The sequence below is a fragment of the Narcine bancroftii genome, chromosome 10, assembly GCF_036971445.1.
Source record: "Narcine bancroftii isolate sNarBan1 chromosome 10, sNarBan1.hap1, whole genome shotgun sequence".
Lineage (NCBI taxonomy): Eukaryota > Metazoa > Chordata > Chondrichthyes > Torpediniformes > Narcinidae > Narcine > Narcine bancroftii.
In genome coordinates, this window is record NC_091478.1 from 95,814,951 (window position 1) to 95,821,587 (window position 6,637).

Sequence of the window (6,637 nt, forward strand, 5' to 3'; positions counted from 1 at the left end):
TGGGGGTGTGCATTATTTTCAATCTGGGGTATTGGCTTTGAGGTGGAGATGACAGGTATGGTTTACATGTGGACCACCAATTGTGTGGAACTTGCAGTCTCTGCCCCTTTTCATACCCTGCTCTCCCTATTGTGACCCTGGTGGTGAGGGTTGAGAGCCGCGGCATAGATCAGTTGTTGGAGTAACCGCTTGCCTTGGTCATGCCAGGATCTGTTCACTTTGCAATGTAATGAAGATATGAATCAAGTAGATCTGAGATTTATGTGAATTCACCACAGATTTCAATACGAAGAATCTTCACACTGGCATTAACGTTAACCAGTGGTCTATAAATTTGCTTTGGCAGAATAACAGGGTTGAATACATTGTAATTATGAATTATACAGGTTTAGTGCAGTGCTTTCCAGATGTCCATTTTAATGCTAATGCATTTATTGTCATATACATAAGTACTCTGTACAGATGCTCCAAAATTATCACGTGCTGCAGCCAAACAGGTACTTTCATAAAAGAAACAACTCCGGAAGTATACGTTATACTGTGTATGGAAAGAGATAATAAATATAAAAGAGGTAGATAATAAATATCCACAGTTGCAGTAGGTGTAAGAAGAAGAGGAATGTTACAATAGTACAGATTATTCTTTTTATGGTTTATGGTTAGGATGGTAAGAGGAGGTTTGAGAGTCTGATAGCCATTGAAAAATACTGCTCTTAAACCTAGAGGAGCTGGACTGAGGTGGTGTCACCCCTTAGCCTCTGACACTCCAGCAAGAAAAAGCCCAGCTTGTCCAATCTACCTGAAGGTAGCAGTGAGGAGAGGTGGACTGGAGCTCCCACTGATGGCATTGTCAGCCAATGAAGAGGAGACGGGAGGTACAGATGCCAGCACTTCTGGCAGAGAAATCTATGTGAGCAACATTTAATCTGCGGAAGAATACTTCAGCAACTTCAATGTCAATACTACCAGTTAACTGCAAGTAAGGACTGGAATTTCCCAAAACCAAACAATGAGGAAAATAGCATACAGGCTCCATGCCACGGTACAGCGTACAGGGTCCTGGCCCCAGTACGGCATATGGGGTCTGTGCCATGGTATGGTGTACAGGGTCCTGGCCCCAGTACAGCATACAGGTCAATGCCACAGTATGGTGTACAGGGTCCTGGCCCCGTTATGACATTCAGATCCCAGACCCAAGTGCAGCCTAAAGGATCCAGGCCCCGGTACGGCATACAGGGACCGGGCTATGGTATGACATACAGGATCCAGGACCGGGCACGCCATACAGAGTTCGAGTCATGGTATGGTGTACAGGGTCCAGGCAGTGTACAGCATACAGAGTCCATACCACTGTACAGTGTACAGTTTAATCAAAGCATGCACAGCAGCAAACAGAAGTAAAATACGAAAGTCTGCAGACATCATGGTTAAAATAAAAACATGGTGCTGGAGAAACTCCGGTCAAGCAGTGTACTTTATACAGCAAAGATAAAGATCAAAACCAATGTTTCAGACTTGAACCCTTCAGCAGCAGGAAACAATAATGCAAGGAATATTTTGTCTATATATTTTCCAAGCAAGGAAGTAGGCCTTTTGGCCCAACTCATCTGTGCTGGCTGAGATGCCTATCTATGGATTTCATTTTGCTGTAGTTCATCCATTCCCTCCTGTTAATATACCTAATCAAATCCCTCTTAACTTAAACCATTCCCTCTACTTTTAGACTCCCGACCCTTGGAGAAAGACTGCAAATATCAACCTCTGTAGGGTCACCCATCAGTCTTCTACTCTCCAGCGAGCCTAGCCTGCCTAGGCAGCATCTTGATGAAGCTCTCCAGCACCCTTGAGTAGTGTGTCATGATCAGATCTGTGCACAATATTAAATCCTTCCCCCCCACCCCCTCCAAGTTGAGGACCTTTGTGTTAGGTTCAGCCTTTTCAGCCTTAATCCTTTGCATGACTACCTTGACGCTGACCAAATTGTAGTCACTGCTCACAAAAGATTCCACTATGGTCTTCTACCTATCCCATGACAGCTCACCTTTGGTGTGTGTTCCTGCAACCTGTTTTAAACTCCTTCCTGGATGCATTTGAAAAGAATCTGCAAATTTACAGTAAATAGAACATGTGAATAAGGTTTCTCAATACTTCCTGGTTAAGGCAAAAAGACCTTATGTTTGGGACGTTAATCCCAGTGTTGACACCTGTGGAGGTTGTTGCGAAATCATCTCCAGCCCAAGTCAAGCATGGACTTTCTACAACCTGCACCACTCTGTGCTCTTGTCGAGTCTGCACTTTATGAATCTTGTTTCTTTGTAAGAAGAAGGTACAACGTATCATGGTTCTCCTGGACAGCCTTAAACCCAACAGCATGAGAACAGTCCCCATCACTCCATTGCATACTCCCTTTCTCCCTTCCACTCCCTGAAGGGTCACAACCCAAAACCTCAACTGTTTATTGCCTACCACAGATGCTGCTTGTCCTACTGACTTCCTCCAGCACTTTGTGTGTTGTTCATCTCTCCCACCTTTCTCTGTCCAACATCTTGTCTCCTCTTGGCCCCTACCTGCCCCTGCCTTTTCCCACTCATGTTTATGCTCGCTACCTCCTCTACCCACTTCAATCTCGACAAAGGATCTCGAAACATTGACTGATCATCACTCTCCACGGGTGCTACCTAAACCTCTGGGTCCCTCCAGCTTCTTGTTGCTTGCTCAAGCTGTATTTTACTCGAGATCGAACTGTACATGAATAATGGGTACTTTGGACATCACTGGGTAGAGGTGCAAACCCAGCAGAGGTGGATTAAGATTTTGAAAATATATAAATAAGACAAACATAAGAAACGAGATCAGAAGTCCACACCACCTTTCACTTAGATCCAATCTTGGCCTTAACACGTCCCCTCTTTCTCCAACCCCTCCCCTGATTCCCTGTAGTTTACAACAAAATGCTCAAGTTGATGAGGACCCATAAAAACCAGGAACCCACCCGTGAACACTGCATCCACCAGCCTTCTGTCGTGGAGCCTGCACCCCGCCTCCTCCCAGATTTTAACCCAGGTCACAGAGAGGAGTATAATGTTTTGGTTTTTCATCCTGTCGTTCAATAGATTTCTATAAATACTTTTAAAACCAATTAGGAGATAGTGATTCAGTCCTCGTTGCGCTAGATAACGGCTAATGGATGGAAACTATAATAAAGCTAGAGGCGGAGCGGGAAGAGATCTTCCTGCAATAAATGCGTGCCTTGCTCACATTTTCCAGCTACTGATGCAGCAAAACTTGTCAGGGATTGAGTTAAACCTCCCCCCTCACCCATCCCCCGAGAGCTTCCCTTCGTGACCCAGCTGGGAGAGACTGCTGTAACCTGCTGCCCCTCCTGATTCCACGGTGGTCCACACCCATTCCTCCTGCAAAGCATGGTGCTCTACAACAGGACATCATCCCATTATGGTGGGCATAGTTTGGGCTATGGAGGATCAGCCCTCAATGACAGCTCCAGCCAGATAACCGTCCCCTTGGAACCGTGCCCGAGCTTGGCACAGGACCTGGAAACTTCCAAGTGCTCTTAAATTATAGTTCCTGCATCTGGAGGATTACGTGAATGTTATATTGTCCCCTTTCCATTTTTGGTGTATGCCAACAGTGATCATTTATCCTTCCCCCCCATCTCCCCACCCCCCAACAGTTTTTCCACTTCTGATCCTCCCTGCCCTCCTGCCCTGGTTTTTTTTGTTGCCCAATCCTGCAGGCCTTCCTCCTCCTCTGTTCTCCCCTCCCCTATCTCTCTCCTCTCTTCCCCTCTCCCATTACCCAAATCTCTTCCCCTCTGTTCCTCCCCCCAAACACAATGGCTCTCTCTCCCTCTGTCCCACTTCCTCCCCCCACACCCTGGCTCTCTTCCCCTCTATTCTTTCCCCTCCTATGTACCTCCTGTTCCCCCCTCCTCAGCTCTCTCCACTGTTCTCCAACCCCTGGCCCCTGACTACTCCTCTAATCCTCCCCCCCCCCCCACCCCGGCTTTCTCCTCTGTTCTCCACCACCCCTGGCTCTCTCCTCCTCTGTGCACCCTTCTCACCCCAGGCTCTTTCCTCCTCTGTTTTCTCCCTTCCCATGGCTCTTTCCACCTCTGTCTTTCTCCCCTCCCCCACTTTCCCATTCTACATTGATATTGCACAGCCTTATGGAAAAATCCTGTGAGGGAATCCCAGAATCCTCTGAGGATGGGAAAGACATCTATCAAAATGATAGAATCACAGGCAAGAAAGAGAAACAGGCTCTTCTGCCCATTCTACCCACAGACACTGTACTCCAAGTGTAGCCTAATCAGTGTTCCAGTACAGCATAGAAAGGTGCAATGTATGTCCCATAGATTCATAGGGCTATACAAAATAGAATCAGGCCCTTCAGCCCAACTCGTCCATGCTGATCAAGTTGCCCATCTGAACTAGTCCCATTTGCCTGAAGCTGACCCACATCCCTTGATACCTTTCCTTTCCAAGTACCTTTCTAAATATCATATAGATGTGGCAATTTTAGCCACCTGAATCACTTCCTTTGGCAACTTTTAACATACCCAGAAGCCCTCAGGTCCCTTGTAAATCTTTCCCTCCTTACCTTAAACATGTCCCCTTGAACTTTAGATTCCCCAACCCTGTTAAAACACTGCCTATTCACTTCATCTATGCCCCTTATGATTTTTATGCTTCTATAAATTTATCCCTCAGACTCCTACACTCTGGGGAAGGATTTGCCTTTTCAGCCCAATTTTTTCATCGCATGCCCTGATCTTTGAATGCAAGCATGTCACGTTCCTTCTTCTCCAATTCCAGGTTGCCTTTTGCAGGAATAATTGACTTGAACTCCTTGGTCTCTCTGCTTATTAGATGTCTCAGGGCTGTACTGGGTCCTATGCCCTCTTTTGATTTCTCAGAATTCATTACCTTGCTCCTGTTGAGATTGTTCCATCTGGCATTGTTTCTTCCAACTTTCCATCTCATCTATATTCTGGTGTCGCTTTAGACAGCCTTGCTTGGAATCATAACCCCATTAACTTGATGGAAATACTCATCAGGCCAGGAAGTGCCCATGGAGAGAGTTAATACCTCAGATCAATAACCCTTCATCAGTTCTGGGTCTGATTTGCCAACTCGATTTCCCTTTCACGAATCCACATTGACCTTGCTCAATCCTATTATTTTCTAAATGACCTGCTGCCACAATTACTAATATGTTCTACCATTTTCCCCACGACTACTGATTGCTCTATATTTGCTTGGTTTTTTTTCTCTCCTCTTCTCTTAGCTTCGAACCATAGAATACTACAACACAGAAACAGGCCCTTCAGCCCTTCAAGTCTGCACCAAACTAATATTCTGCATTTTATATAGGAAACCATTCATAATTACAGAGATGAGGTTTTTTTGCGACCATTATCACAAAAGTTACCTCTCCAAGTATGCAGGTCACTTAATCCTTGGGATTTATTACATTTATAAGGACTATAATTTCTCCATTATTATTATTTTACTAATGCTAATTTCTTTGAGCTCCTCGTTCACTCCAGGCTTGCAGTTTTTCGATATATCCTGAAGAAACAATGAGAAGATGGAGGGTCTCAATGGGTCAGGCAGCATCTGTGGAGAGAGATGGTCAGTCAGCCTTTTGCAAAGGGACCCTTTATCAATGCTTTGGGTTGGGATCCTTTATTGAATCTCTTCTTTTTTGCTCATGATGCCAGCATCTGAAGTTTTGGTGTTTCACTTTTGTCTTTTCTTGATGTGTCTGCAATGGATGTACACTTGCTGGTAATTATGTGTTAATACGTTATCCCTTGCTGTGCACCTTACAGTGCACTGAGCCACTTTCCTGAACTCCTACAGACCAATATGATGAAGGTGTTCCTTCAGTGCTGTAGGAGGGAGTTCCTGGATTCAGACCCAGTGACAATAATGGGCTGACAACATATTGCAAGTCATAATGGTGTGAGTGATCTGGAGGGGAACCTGAAGCAGGTGGCCTTTGTCCATCTGGATGGTGGAGGTGGAGGGTTGGGAGGTGTTGTTGGAGCAGTCAATGCAAGGGCACTGTGCCTTGGAAGAGGGGGAGGGTAAATGTTAGACACCTTGCAGAACTCCCATATACTACACTAAGATGACAGACAGAACTTTGGTTCATGTGGAAAGACTAAACTTATCAGCTCTGACAAAGTGAGTTCTCTGACCAAGAAGATATAGTGTAGCAGGGAGCTTGGATAAGATTAGAACATCAAACTAAACGGTGCCAGTAAAATGAAACAAGCACAATATGTGTTTAGCACAGATGAGGAAATGGGGGGAGATCAAGTTCAAGATCAATTTCATTGTCACATGTACCAAAGATACTATGACAGGGGTTGTTTTGCAAGCAGGCCAGGCAGATATCTCATCCACAGTTCAACAATCAGACACAGTACAGAAGTGCAGAGTTGCAGGAAGAGATCAGTTGGGATGGAGGACGGAACATAATTTTGCTTGTGTGAGGAGAAAAGGGTAACCAGAGAAAAAAAGTGGAACCTCTCTGGCATCAATGAGGCCAACTCTGCCCTGACCCACAGGAGATGGACAAGGTCCTCAATGAATACTTCTCTTTTGTT